Raw genomic sequence first — 15,549 nt, 5'->3', positions numbered from 1 at the left:
GGTTTTGACAAATTCACATGGATAAGAACATATACACTATTAAATCTAAGTGTCATAAGGTTTCTCTCCGATTCATGAAAATGATGGTGAGGAAACACTTTCACTAAGTAGATTTTAGCTAGATAGGAATTGTGATATTTGCATTCTCAAAGTCGTTAGTGGAGCGTGTATGGTTTACCGGCACACTAACATGGACTTGTGAGAAGTGGCAAAGGTTTAAACAATTGAGACTATGATTACGGCATCCCTTTTCATAGTTATAAAATTGTTTAGACACACATGTGAGCTATCTAAGAGAGGTGTATGATTTTGATAAAGTTTTATCAAAACAATCTAGTATCAGAAATCTGAACTTTGGTAAGAAAGTCAGCTGATTTCTGAGTACATGTCAAAGCTAGTGGGAGCATAAGTGTTATGCTAATAATCATCATGTTAGTGGGAGCATGATAATTATGACAAAGGTTGCAAGTTAGCAATGTTAATTATAGAAAACAAAAGTTTCAATTCGTGAGGTTGCAGGGGTTGAAAAAGTTGTTTTGCTATAATTAAGGGAGAGGAAATTATACTTCATTTCAATTCTAAAAGCTTAGATTGAGATTTTAATCGTATTTAATCAAGGATATATATATGAATTTCATGTTGGAATGGCTCAACATAAGGAAATTCTATATATGGGTCCATTATTTGCGTTCTAAAATTCGATTATGATTACGGCATCCTTTTTCATAATCTGAATTTTGAGAACTTGGCAAATTGAAATGGAAATATTATAGCAAAAGACTGGTTTAGTCTTTATGTGAGACATCATGAATCGTGTCCCATATGCTTCGGATATAGGATCGATTACATGTGCTATATTCATCCTTTCTAAAATTTTCCAAATGCCTGGGGCATTATGAAGGGAAAAGGTCTAGAATTGGATATGACTAAAATGATTAAGCAATTGTCGAGGACAATCTAAGGTTTACCAAAGATTGGTTGCTTAAGGACAGTTGGAAGTATAATGTTAATTCTGGAAGGACCATATTGACATAATCTGTAAGGAGGCATCTCTTATTCAGAAGTGATAGTCAAAATGAGAATATGGAGTTGTCTCCATAGGTGGAAGTTATCTGTGTAAGATTAGAAAACTTAATGCAAGAAGCATGTCCAAAGCAATGTACTTTGAATATGAGACTTAGTTTCCATGGAGTTGATCTCCATTGGAATACCTTATAATGACTGTTGACAAGTCTTTGTGACTTTGTACATATTCATTACAGGAGGGTCAGTGCATATAAGTTTAAAATCTAAACAGATTTCGATAAATGATAGGAATTTGAAATTCTCACATTTTTCGATAAGGATTTGGGAGTGTGAAATTAGAATCATTGAAATTATGTTCAATTGGTTTATTTCACAAAGTAAGGATCATAGACAAACATAGAGTGCATACATGGTGTATGGCAAAGCTATTGTTTAAGAAAAACATAGTGTACATGCTTGGAGCATGGGACAACTAGTGTTTTTAATTCAAGTATAAATTTGATAAAACCGAAACAATGAATAATGAGTAATCAGTATGGTGATAAATAAAAGTGTTTATTTATATTCATAGGCTTTGATACCATATTTGATTCATTTATTCTTGTGTTTCACTTTGCATGTTTTGACTTCCAGAATAACTAAGTCGCTCTTCCGGAATGACTAAGTTATTCAAACCATCCACAGTCGGTCATATGTTGGAAGTAGATATGAATCAAGACTGTCATGGGTTGGTTTGTAGAGGTCCAGGGTGGTGGACAAAGTGGTGCTACAACACTCATGAGTGCTCATAAGTTCTGAGTATTGGATTCAACCCACACTCATTTGAATCACTTCATGGATTTTATCACGAGTGATCATGAGACGATAATATCTTATATTCTTCAAACCTAGAGATATGAGTTGTTACTATGAGTTGGTTATACATTGATTGCACGAAAACGCATTGGTAACTCGATGTTATAAAACGTGCCTTTGTGTATGATTCAACAAGTAGTAGAATCAGCCATATGAGTCGAAGTTTATCCATTCCTTTTACCTTTGGGATAAAAGCGATATATGTGGGCCCCTCGATGATTTAATGATGATACATGTGAGTGCTTGGCCAAGCCAGGACTGATTTGATTTGTTCAATTAGTCAGTCGTCATAAATCGGAAATCGGGAAACAACAAATGGATAGAGAGAATGATTTTAATCCATGTCTCAGTCCATATGATATCTAGAATGGAGGAATATATGATCCCTTATCTAATGGACAAGTCATTGACAAAGGTCAGAGTTCATCGACAAGGTCAGAGTTCGATAGCGGCTTTTGAGAGCTACGATTGCCAGTTAGGTTTTGAAGTCATACTCAATAATAGTTTTAGACTTATCCAAGTGGGAGACTGTTGGATTAGTGTCTAAGTCCATAACTATAATTGGTATGTACTTGACCCGACTCGGCATGGTCCATTTGGGTTGCATGGCATCGGAACATTTGGATAGACTGTTTGTGAGAAGAGGACATTTGTGACATATTAATATATTATAAGTTATAATATATTAATATGAAATCATGTTATTTAATTAGTATTGATCAAGAATTAATTTGGACTTAATTTAGTGATCAAAAGAGACTAATTAAATATATGGGGATTGATTGTGAAAATCGTTAATTCTTATATATGTGGGCTTATGATCCAAGATTCCTTATGTTGGGTTTAACCCATGTGGTGACCCATGGATAATCCATGGAGCATAAGGAATGGGTAAAGTCATGAGTTACATGGTGTAACCCTAATAGCCACACTATATAAAGACCCCTTTAGCTGAAGAAATTGGCACTAGTGATACTTATATGAGGGCTAGCCAATTTGAGCATGAAGTGTCTTCTTTTCATGGTTATTCCAAGTGTTGATGATGTTGTGTGAACCATTTGAGGTGTCACACTTGGGGCACTAGGCTCTCAAGCTTCATGGAGTTAAGCTACATCAACAAGGTATGTATTTCTATCTAGTTTATTATTCAAGTATCAAACGATTGTATGCTAGTTAGGGTAATACCTTGGAATATTCATATTTGCATGTATAATAGAGAAAACATAGATCCAAGGTATTTAGGGTTGCATGTACACTTAGGAGTGTTAGAATGCTCAAAACCCAACAGGCCGACCCATTAATTGATATGTATGAGATGATTAGAAATGGAGTACGTGATTGTGGTTATTTGATCTATACATGGATTTATGTGAAGACCATGGTAGGAGCCCATGGCACATGATAAGACCATGGGAAGAACCCATGGCTCGGGGATATAAGACAATGGAGGGATTCCATGGCAAACATTTATGTATATATGTGTGCACGGTATTATGTGATTATATGATTGATGTGTTTCGGAAACTCACTAAGCTTGTGCTTACAATTTTATTGAAAATTTCAGGTACTTCTAGACATAAGGGCAACGGTGTGGCTTGATGTTGCGGCGTGCGTTCTCCTATGTTTACACATTTAGCTTTCAACTCTGTATTTTAAAACACTATTGCTATATAGTGGGATTTTTGGACACATTGTGGATGATATTTATGAAATTAAAAGTTAAAATTTTCTATAAAAATTGGGGCTGTTACACTTAATAAGATGGTAGTTTTTTTCTCTTTATATAAGGTCCTATTAGCAAAACCTAGAAACAAGTTCCTTACTCTCTGAACAACATCCTTATGCCCTACATGTTGGTTTGATATATTGTTTGTTTTTTATTGAAGAGGTTTCAAATTCGACAAGGGGAAAATCCTCATTTTTTGAATTGAAGTGCAAAGGTTTCAGCTTACTGAGCCATTGTTACCATCTTGTTGGAGTTGTATCTTGTCAAAAACAACTACTAATCAACGGACTAGAACTTACCGTGGAGTTTGGAGAAGGGTATGCAAGTTTCCTTCTGTGGTTTTACTTTTTGAATGAAATTTCATTTTATATGTTCTTCAAAGTATGGAGTTCTTGTCATAACTTATATTTGAATTAGAATTCTTACGTGCAAGATGTACAATTCGGATTTGTGCTAATTGTTATTGTGTGACATCCCCATTTTTACGGCCAGAAAAGACCGATTTCGTTTATGATTTTTAAAAAAAATCAGAGTGACTTCTTAAGAAAAGTGTTGCGGAATTTGTTTCCAAAAAAAATATGATAAAAATTTATCAATGCATTTCTTAAAGAAATGTATTTTCATTACATTACAAAAACTCGGGATGTCAATCATCGATACAGATCATAAACATAAACCAAAAACATCATAGGCCACAAAACACAATCCGGCCTCAAAACAACATAGGCCTTACAACATTCTATTTATTTTCTACTGGCCTAAAATCCATAATCTCTCGTCAAGTCATCTAACTATGATTTTGACACTACCTGTAATACAAGAAACTGAGGGGGTCAGGCTGGGGAGCCTGGTGAGCATATAGGATTTTCAACCCATAATAAATAAGTTTATTATTTTCAACAATCATTAAACCCGATTACCCGTTCCCGTTATCATCACCTTACGTCCCTAAAGCATCTATCATATGGGGCCTATCCTAAGGAATTTCATCGGGATGGACACTACTGCTAAGGGGATTCCTCAGCCATAAGTATCTGTAAGGCAACCATGGGGGGGAAGGAGTACACCGGTGAACTCATCATTCACAAACACCTACATGTTGCGAGCCTGCTAGCGTTCCACTGGACTTCCTAGAAAAGTATGTGGTCGTCATCCATACTCCGCTAGATGATTGGATCAACGTCAACATCGAGGCCTCTCATCATTTTATTTCACCACACACGAACTATTTCATCTACCCATGTTTTAGCCAAGGTATTTGAAGATATAAAATACATACACAGTTCAGATCTGCAAAACTAAGTTTAAATATTTCATACAGCAGAGATCTCATAGTATAAAACATACATATACAGTTTAGATCTGAAAAGTTTATATTTGAAGTGAGAAAGTCTAGATCTAAAGTGTGAAAATCTAGATCTGAAGGAAAAAGGTTCAGATCTAGAAGAAAAATTTAGATCTGAAAGATAAAGTCTAGATCTGAAGGAAAAAGTTCAGATCTGTAATCCAGCATAGATCCCAAGTAAACAGATAATATATACATACACATAGCACATATTTTATTTAAAACTCTTCATATTTATGTGTAAGATGAAAGTGACTATACACTCACCTGATAAGGAGTGATTCGGACATCACTTCGCTTCTTAAAATAATCTTCTTTGACGAAATCGGGAAGTTTTCTTGAAAACCAGGCTACGCGCGGGCAGAGTTTCAAACCAAAAAACTTTTTTCCTTGGAACCTTTGGGCTTTCCGGGGCTTTCTTCTGATGCTAAGGAGGCACCCTTGGCTTTGGGGGTTTTAGGGTTAGAGAGAGAGTTTAGAAAGAGGAAGAGAGGGGAATTGGTGTGAGAAATGAGCTGCCCCCACACCTCTATTTATAGGCTGGGAAACTGCTCAACTCGTCGAGTCGGAAAACATACTTTACGAGTCCATGCCACATGTCACCATCTGGTGGATAGCCTTGGGGAGGAAGCAACGGCTAGGATTGCGCCACGTCACCTAATTTCGCACAGCTCATTCCCGGCTTAGAAAAATCATAACTTTCGCATACGAGCTACTTTCTTGACGTTCTTTATATCCACGCGTAGGTGAGATCATACTCTACAACTTTTGTTTAGACTCCATCTGCTAATTTTGAATTATTTTTACAGTTATATTTTTAACAGGTCGGGACAGGAAAAGTCCGTTAAAAATTCATAACTTCTTCATCCGACGTCCGTTTTCGTCTATATTTTTACCGTTGTGCTACTAATAATGAGGTCTTCAATTCTCATTTAGGTTGCTTTGGCCAAAAACCACTTGATCTAAAATTCGAATTTTGGGTTGCGCACTGCTAGGACAAATCTTAGAAAACTCATAACTTCCTCATACGAAGTCAGATTTGGACGTTCTTTTTATGCACACTCTCGGTTTAACGCATACTACGACTTTCGTTTAGATCGCAAAGGCTAAAAAGCACTTTATCGCAAACTCACTTTTTACGTCACACAGCGTCGTGGCGGTTTTGTCGCGAAACTTCGACAGGTCATAACTTCTTTGTAATAACTCAGACTTCGGCGTTCTTTATATCTTCGGAATTCTTATCACGACCACTACAACTTTCTTTATCGATATCGGGCTTATTTAACATTTTATTTTTGACGCTTATTTTTATCCTTTATTTTTTATATTATTATAAACAAGTAATAAGCACACAAAAGCACATAATTCACATAATATTCAAGTAATTCATATTTATTACTTCAAAACGAGTTAAAATGGTTGACCTAGACTATTACATCATCATTAGTCCTTAGCCCAGAAACACGAGTGTTACAATTCTCTCACCCTTCGAGTGATTCCGTCCCAGAATCGTGCATCAGCAAGGAAATGCGGATAGCAACTCATCATGTCACTCTCCGTTTCCCAGGTGAGATTTGGCCCATTCGAATTTTTCCATCACACAAGTACTAAGTCGACCATCTTGCATCGCAACTTCTTCGTCTTACGGTTAACAATCGCCTCGGGCTTTTCGATTAGCCTCTTATTCTCATCCATCCTTAACTCTGAAATTGGAATTATGTCGGGAACTTCTCCCGTGAACTTCCTCAAATAACACACATGGAATGTGTTATGAATACCATCTAGTTCTTCTAGCAGTTCTAGCTTGTAAGCTTGGTTCCCAATCCTCTGAAGAACTTTGAACGATCCAATAAACCTTGGACTCAACTTTCCTTTTTTCCAAAACCTTATAAGTCCCTTCCACGGTGAGACTTAAAGCATAACTGAATCTCCAACTTCGAATGTCACCGGTCGTCTCTTCTTGTCAGCATAGCTCTTTTGACGATACTGCGCTGCTAACATCCTTTCTCTAATCACCTTCCACTTTTTAGTAGTCTGATGGACTATTTCGGGGCCCATAAACTGCTTTTCTGCAGCTTCAAGCCAACAATACGGCGTACGACACTTTTGTCCATACAAAGCTTGATATGGTGCCATCTTGATGCTCGAATGGTAACTATTGTTGTAGGAAAATTCTACCATATGTAAATGCTCATCCCAGTTATCTTGAAATTCCAGGGTACATGCTGTTAGCATATCCTCCAACGTTTGGATCGTTCTTTCGCTCTGAGCATCGGTCTGCGGATGATAAGTTGTACTTAAACACAACTTTGTACTTAATTCCTCTTGTAGACTCCTCCAAAACCTTGATGTGAAACGGCTATCAAGGTATGATACTATCGTTAAAGGAACACCGTGAAGTCTTACTACTTCCTTCACATAAGCATTGGCGAGCTTATCCATAGACCATCTTTCATCGGATGCTATGAAGGTCACACATTTGGTACCATACTTCGCAACATCGAGCTTCATCGTCGGCCACCAATAGTAGGGTTTCAAATCCCTATACATTTTTGTGCTGTCGGGATGAATCGAGTACATGGTCTTGTGAGCTTCTTCCATCAGAAGATCTCTTATTCCTCCCGTTTTAGGTACCCAAATCCTATCTTGGAATACCGTCAATCCTTGATTGTTTGTACCGAACACCAGCATTTTGCCCAAACGCTCTTCCTTTCGGTCATTTTTCTCTAAAGCTTTTTCCTGAGCTTTCTTGATGCTCTCCACAATCGTTGAGACAACTTCAATCCTTAATGCCCTTGGCCTTTTCCTTTCAAGGCTCACTTTCCGACTTAGAGCATCAGCCACAACATTTGCTTTACCAGGGTGGTAAAGTATCTCACAGTCGAAATCCTTAAGCAACTCTAACCAGCGTCGTTGCCTCATATTCAACTCTTTTTTATCAAAGAGATACTAAAGACTTTTATGATCAGTGAAAAGTTTGCACTTTGTGCCATAAAGATAATGCCTCCATATCTTTAGTGCAAATACTACCACTGCCAACTCTAGATCATGAGTGGGGTAGTTCTTTTCAGTCTCTTTCAATTGTCTTGATGCATATGCTATCACCTTATCTCTTTGGGTCAGAACACAACCTAACCCAACTCCAGATGCATCGCTATAAACTGCGAAGTCTTCAACTCCCTCGGGCAGACAAAGAATCAGTGCTTCACACAACTTTTTTCTTTACCTTCTCGAATGCTTCCTTGTGCTTCTCACTCCAAGTATAAGTAGCTCCTTTATGGGTCAAGGCTGTCAATGGAGCAGCTATCGAAGAAATGCCTTGGACAAATCTTCGTTAATATCCGGATAATCGCAGAAAGCTTCTAATCTCCGTGTGACTTTTCGGTTGTTCCCACTTCGTTACAGCTTCAATCTTTGCTGGGTCAACCATGATCCCTTCTTGGTTAACCACATGACCCAAGAGTTGGACTTCTTGAATCCAAAAATCGCATTTGGAGAACTTAGCGTACAACTTCTCATTCTTCATAACTTCTAACACTTCTCGCAGGTGCTTGCCATGATCATGCTGGCTTTTTTAGTAAACCGGAATGTCATCTATGAACACTACTATGGATTTATCGAGGAACGGTTTACAAACCCTGTTCATCAAATCCATGAATGCTGCTGGAGCATTGGTTAGTCCAAACGACATAACCAATAACTCATAGTGTCCGTACATTGTTCTGAACGCGGTTTTCTCAATATCTTGTTCTCGCACCTTCAGCTTATGATAACCTGACCTATGATCGATCTTGGAGAATAGCTCGAACCATGCAGCTGATCGAACATGTCATCAATCCTGGGCAATGGATATTTGTTCTTCACTGTTGCTTTGTTCAGGTCTCTGTAGTCTATACACATCCTCATGCTTCCGTCCTTCTTTTTCACGAATAACACCGGAGCTCCCCAGGGTGATGAACTTGGTCTAATAAAACAGTTGTCCAACAACTCCTGAAGTTGCGTTATAAGCTCCTTAATCTTTGTTGATGCTAATATGTATAGTTCTTTTGGTATTGCTGTCGTGCTTAGTAACAAGTCTATTCGAAACTCTACCTGACTATCAGGGAGTAATCCAGGAAGATCTTCGGGAAAGACTTTCGGATAGTCACACACCACTGGTATATTTTGCATTTCATTTTTCTACTTCTTAACATCAATCACAAATGCCAAGTATGATGTGCATCCCTTGGACAAACATTTTCTGGCTTTCATTAGGGAAATGATTCCAGAATTCACTTTACGTTTGTCCCCATACACCACAAATGACTCTTTTCCAGGCGGGTTTACCCTTATTAGCTTCTTCTAGCACAATATCTCCGCATCATTGGCGCCAAGCCAATCCATTTCCAGTACGATGTCAAAACCATTCAGTTTAATAGGAAAAAACTCCATGTGGACTTCGTTTCCATTTAATTCGATGACGGTATTCCTAATGCAAACGCTAACAAGTATGAATTTGCCACTGGCAACTTCTACAACTAGAGCATTATCAAGTTTTTCTATAGGCAATGCTAGTCTTCCACGAAATATATGTGATATAATGGAGTAATTTGCTCCAGAATCAAACAATATATTGGCAGGCCATCCATTTACTAGAAAGGTACCTAAAGCGACGTCCGTTGCTTCCTTCGCGGCTTCGAGTGTCATCTGGAAAGCTCTGGGTTTTGGCTTTGGTAGGACATTAGGCCTTGCTGCCTCCTTCTTCTTCGGGCAGTCCCTCAAAATATGCCCTTCCTCATTACAACCATAATAAACTTTCTTGTTGAACGTGCACTCGTTGGCATAGTGCCCAGGCTTTCCACACTTAAAACAAGTGACCTCCCCGTCACATTTCCCATGGTGCTTCTTTTTGCACTTTTCGCACCATTTCGCTTCGCCTCCCCCTCCTCTTGAACCAGACTTCATGGATTTACTTTTCTTATTGGATCTCGAAGATCCATCGAACTTCCTCTTCTCAGCCACCTCAGTTCTCTCCAGACCCCTTCTTTTAACTGGGGCTCAACATTCTTGGTTTCTCTAACGGATGCCTTCAACGTGTTTGCCAATTTGACTGTTGGGCCAAAGTATGATGGCAATCTGTTAGCAAATTTCTCTATCTTGGAGAGTTTAGTCGGCACCAAGTAAGGAACTCGCTTCATTTTCTCAGTAAACGCAGTAGCATAGTCATCAATGCTCATTTTCCCCTTCTTCAAGTTCTGGAAGTCATTGTTTAGATCGATCATATCTATCTCGGAGCAGTACTGCATCTTCAACTGTTCCATGAATGCTTCCCAAGACATCTTCAAAGCTTCTCCTCGTGGGATCGTATCTGCCAACAATTTCCACCAGTTCAAGACTCCGCTCTTTAGTTGTCGAACCGCAAAGACGGTTTTCTGTTTATCACTACAGTTATAGCTTTCAAATACCATCTCCATTTCGGAGATCCAGTCCATAATTTCCATAGGCTTTGGGTTTCTGGAAAGACTTGGTGGTTTGGCACCCAATAAGTTCTTATACATGCGCCCATCTTTGTCGATTACCCTCTCCGGGTCATTCCTTCTCACCACTGGGGGTTCCACCTGACTGACAGTGTGGTTGTTATCCCCTTCTTCATACTCTCCGTCATTCAGTTTTGGTTGTTTAACAGGCATCAAAGGTTCATTTCTGTTATTCAGCAACAATTGTCTCATTTCTTCCCTCTGTTCAGCCATCATAGCCCGAATCATGGCTTGAACTCCAGCCATCGTGACCGCCTCAGGTGCAACTTCGACTATCGGCACCTGCTCAATCACTTAGAGTCGAGGCTGCTGATTTATGTTTCCATTTGCGTCTCCAGCTCCACTTCGGGTTCTTGCCATTTTGATGTATACACCAAATTAGATGAATTTAGATCTTTACTCACGATAGACATTTAAATTCTCCTTATCACTCCGAAACGTTACATGCTAGTTCTAATATCGTAATCGAACGCTTAGAATCCTGAACACATAAGGTTTCCAGATCCGGTCAGCAACAGACCATAGATCCGAACAAATAACATCATACAAGGCAAACATAAAGCATTTAGCACATAAAAACATTTTAGGCATCTTTCCTAAAATAAACTAGTGCTCGTGTCTAAAATATGGAAGACACTCATCTGACGATCATCGCTTAGCATTCTAAGTTTATGTCTAGAAATCCTACAAATTTCTAGTTTGCTTAAACTAATGCTCTAATACCAACTGTGACATCCCCATTTTTACGGCCAGAAAAGACCGATTTCGTTTATGCTTTTTAATAAAAATCAGAGTAACTTCTTAAGAAAAGTGTTGCGGAATTTGTTCCCAAAACAAAATATGATAAAAATTTATCAAAACATTTCTTAAAGAAATGTATTTTCATTACATTACAAAAACTCGGGATGTCAATCATCGATACAGATCATAAGCATAAACCAAAAACATCATTGGCCACACAAACAACATAGGCCTTACAACATTCCATTTATTTTCTACTAGCCTAAAATCCATAATCTCTCATCAAATCATCCAACTATGCTTTTGCCACTACCTGTAATACAAGAAACTGAGTGGTTCAGGCTGGGGAGCCTGGTGAGCATATAGGGTTTTCAACCCACAAAAAATAAGTTTATTATTTTCAACAATCATTAAACCCAATTACCCGTTCCCGTTATTCTCACCTTACGTCCCTAAAACATCTATCATAAGGGACCTATCCTAAGGAATTTCATCAGGATGAGCACTACTTCTAAGGGGATTCATCAGCCATATGTGTCCGTAAGGAAACCACGGGGGGATGGAGTACACCGGTGAACACATCGTTCAAAAACACCTACAGGTTGCCAGCCTGCTAGCGTTCCACTGGACTTCCTAGAAAAGTACGTGGTCGTCATCCATACTCCGCTAGATGACTGGATCAACGTCAACATGGAGGCATCTCTGTTGGATTAGTGTCTAAGCCCGTAACTATATTTGGTAGGTACTTGACCAGGTTGTGCATGGTCCTTTTGGGTTGCCTTCACCATAGCAACTTGACAGGGTGATTTATGAAGAGAGAAGAGATATTATTAATATATTATGAGAATAATTTATTAAAGAAATAATAATATTATTTGATTATTATTAGTCATAGATTAATTAAGAATTAATTAGATGACTAAACGAGGTTAATTGAATAAAGGGGCTTAAACTGTCAATTGTGTGATAGTTAGTTTTTGGGCTATGGATCCTTGTGAACGTAGGGTGGCCGAAATTAAGGAGTATGGGCTCCTTGAATTTGTCCAAGCCTTAGTCTAGAAGGATCTTTGGATTGCTTAGGGCCTAAGTTATTCAATTAGGGTTAAGGATGTAACCCTAGTAGCTCATAGTATAAATAGACCCCTAGGGTTGGAGAAATCGGCCACCTTGCTTCCTTGGAAACCCTAGAGCCAATTTCTACATCCCTCCACTCTCTTCAAATCAACCTCTTGCTAGTTGGTGTTTGTAAGCCATTAGAGGAGTGACAATTGTGACTCTAAGCTCCAAGAACAAGAAGATTCAAGCAAGCAATCAAAGGTATTCATCTAGATCTGATTTCATATGTCAAGTTTCTATTATATTCACTAGATATAGGATTGTAAGTCTTGGATACAATGCATGTTCAATTAGAGAAACCTAGATCCAAGTATTAGGGTTTGCATGTGCACATAGGAAAGTTCTTATGGCTAAAACCCATCACTCTCATCATTTTATTTCACCACACAACAACTATTTCATCTACCCATGTTTTACCCAACATATTTGTAGATATAAAATACATACACAGTTCAGATCTTGAAAACAAAGTTTAAATTTTTCATACAACATTGATTTCATAGTATAAAACATACATATATACAGTTTAGATCTGAAAAGTTTAGATCTGAAGTGAGAAAGTCTAGATCTGTAGTGTGAAAGTCTAGATCTGAAGGAAAAAGGTTCAGATCTGGAAGAAAAGTTTAGATCTGAAAGATAAAGTCTAGATCTGAAGGAAAAAGTTCAGATCTGAAAAGGAAGAGGTTCAGATCTGTCATCCATCATAGATCCCAAGTAAACAGATAATATATACATTCACATGGCACGTAATTTATTTAAAATACGTCATATCTATGTGTAAGATGAAAGTGACTATACACTCACCTGATAAGGAGTGATTCGGACAGCACTTCGCTTCTTAAAATAATCTTCTTTGACGAAACCGGGAAGTTTGCTTGAAAACCAGGCTCCACGCGGGCAGAGTTTCAAACCGAAAAACTCTATTTCTCGGAGCGTTAGGGATTTCCGGGGCTTTCTTCTAATCCTAGGGAGGTACCCTAGGCTTTTTTGGGGGGGGGGGGGTTGGGGGTTAGAGAGAGAGAGTTTAGAGAGAGAAAGAAAGGGGAATTGGTGTGAGGAACAAGCTGCCCCGCATGTCTATTTATAGGCTGTGAAACTGCTCAACTCGCCGAGTCGGAAAACCTACTCGCCGAGTCCATGCCACATGTCACCATCTGGTGGATAGCCTTGGGGAGGAAGCAACGACCAGGATTGCGCCACGTCACCCGATTTCGCACAGCTCATTCCCGACTTAGAAAAATTATAACTTTCGCATACGAGCTTCGTTTTTGACGTTGTTTATATCCATGCGTAGGTGAGATCATACTCTACAAATTTCGTTTAGAGTCTGTTGGCTAGTTTTGAATTTTTAACAGTTATATTTTTAACAGGCCGGGACAGGAAAAGTACGTTAAAAATTCATAACATCTTCATCCGACGTCCGTTTTTGTCTGTCTTTTTACCGTTGTGCTACTAATAATGAGTTCTTCAATTCTCATTTAGGTTGCGTTGGCCAAAAACTGCTTGATCTAAAATTCAAATTTCGGGTTGTGCACTGCTAGGCCAAATCTTAGAAAATTCATAACTTCATCATACGAAATCAGATTTGGACGTTCTTTTTATGCACGCTCTCGGTTTAACGCATACTACGACTTTCTTTTAGATCACAAAGGCTAAAAAACAATTTATCGTAAACTCACTTTTTACGTCACACAGCGTCGTACGGTTTTATCGCGAAACTTCGACATGTCATAACTTATTTGTTATAACTCGGATTTCGGCATTCTTTATATCTCCGGAATCCTTATCACGACGACTACAACATTCATTATCGATATCAGGCTTATTTAACATTTTATTTCTTCCGCTTATTTTTATCCTTTATTTATTATATTATTATCAACAAGTAATAAGCACACAAAAGCACATAATTCTCATAATATTCAAGTAATTCATCTTTATTACTTCAAAACGAGTTACACTGGTTGACCTAGACTATTACATCATCATTAGTGTTTAGCCCAGAAACATGGGCGTTACATATTGTCATATATTGGAAGGTTTTTTGGGAAGTTATGGTCATGCAACTTCAATTCACAACTTCATTTGTAATTGCATTGTAAGGAAAAGTTTTTCGCACCTTTTATAAATAAATAAAATTTTGATTTTTATCTTATTTTTATTTCCTTGTAATGGCATTTGTGAAAATTGATGTTTGTATGTTTCTATTTTAGCAATATAGATTTGATTCTTTCGTTTGTGGTAGTGTCTAAATTTACCAAACAAGGAAAGATTCTCATCACCCAAGTTTCAGTTGGATAGAAACTTGGAATCATGCAACTTGTATTATGTGATGAATGAGAACCTTCATCTTTGGGAAATTAAGACTAGTTCCTTGTTCACGTGTAAATGTGAGTCAAGTGTAGGACTAAGGGATCAGGTACACTTGGTTATGCGCTAGTCAGGTCCACTATAAAGAACGATAAGACTATTTGTTATGGTTTACTAAAGTTAGTAAATATGGTTATGCTTACAAGATTAAGTATAATTCTGAGTCATTGAAGAGTCTCAATGTATAGCAGAACAAATAAGAAGAATCAAAGTTAGCAGAAAGATAAAAGTTTCTCCAATCTGAAAAGATGGGAGAGTACTTGTGTGACAACCCGAAAGATATTCTGTTAACATAACCCATGCCGTTAATAAAAAATTATTTTTATTTTGGGTTTTCCGTTAGCTTCAAATTAAATAATTCATTTGGAATTATTATAATAATTTCCTATGGGTTGAAATGAAATATTTATTTGAGTGTAAACACTCTAAATAATCTTTTGAGAATTTCTAGTCTACGACTAATACGGGTAATGGTTATTTACCCGGGAAAATATTAAGCTCCGTTTAATGCCGGTGTTGGGTGTATTCCCACCGGGTCACTAACTCTAGTCAAATACAAAAGGGTGGAGTGACCACCATTTGAGCTTTTCCCACACTTCAACTTTCTCTCTCTACTCTCTCTCTAGAAATCGAACTCTCTCAAGGATCTTCACTTTCAAGCTCCATTTTGGTAAGTGATCCTTCCTAACTAGTTGTTTATCCTAGCATGCATGCAAATCCATGTCCTAAACTCTCAAATGCATCAAATAGTATGTGTTTACGGTTTGGGGGAGCCTCCCAAAAACCGTAAACTCCTTCAATGGGGTTTTGAAGCCCCAAAACCCTTCCAAACATCTTCTAATGCTTAGATCCTT

This window comes from Lactuca virosa, chromosome 3, assembly GCF_052849685.1.
Source record: "Lactuca virosa cultivar CGN04683 chromosome 3, Lactuca_virosa_CGN04683_v6, whole genome shotgun sequence".
Lineage (NCBI taxonomy): Eukaryota > Viridiplantae > Streptophyta > Magnoliopsida > Asterales > Asteraceae > Lactuca > Lactuca virosa.
Note: the sequence above shows the minus strand (reverse complement) of the source record.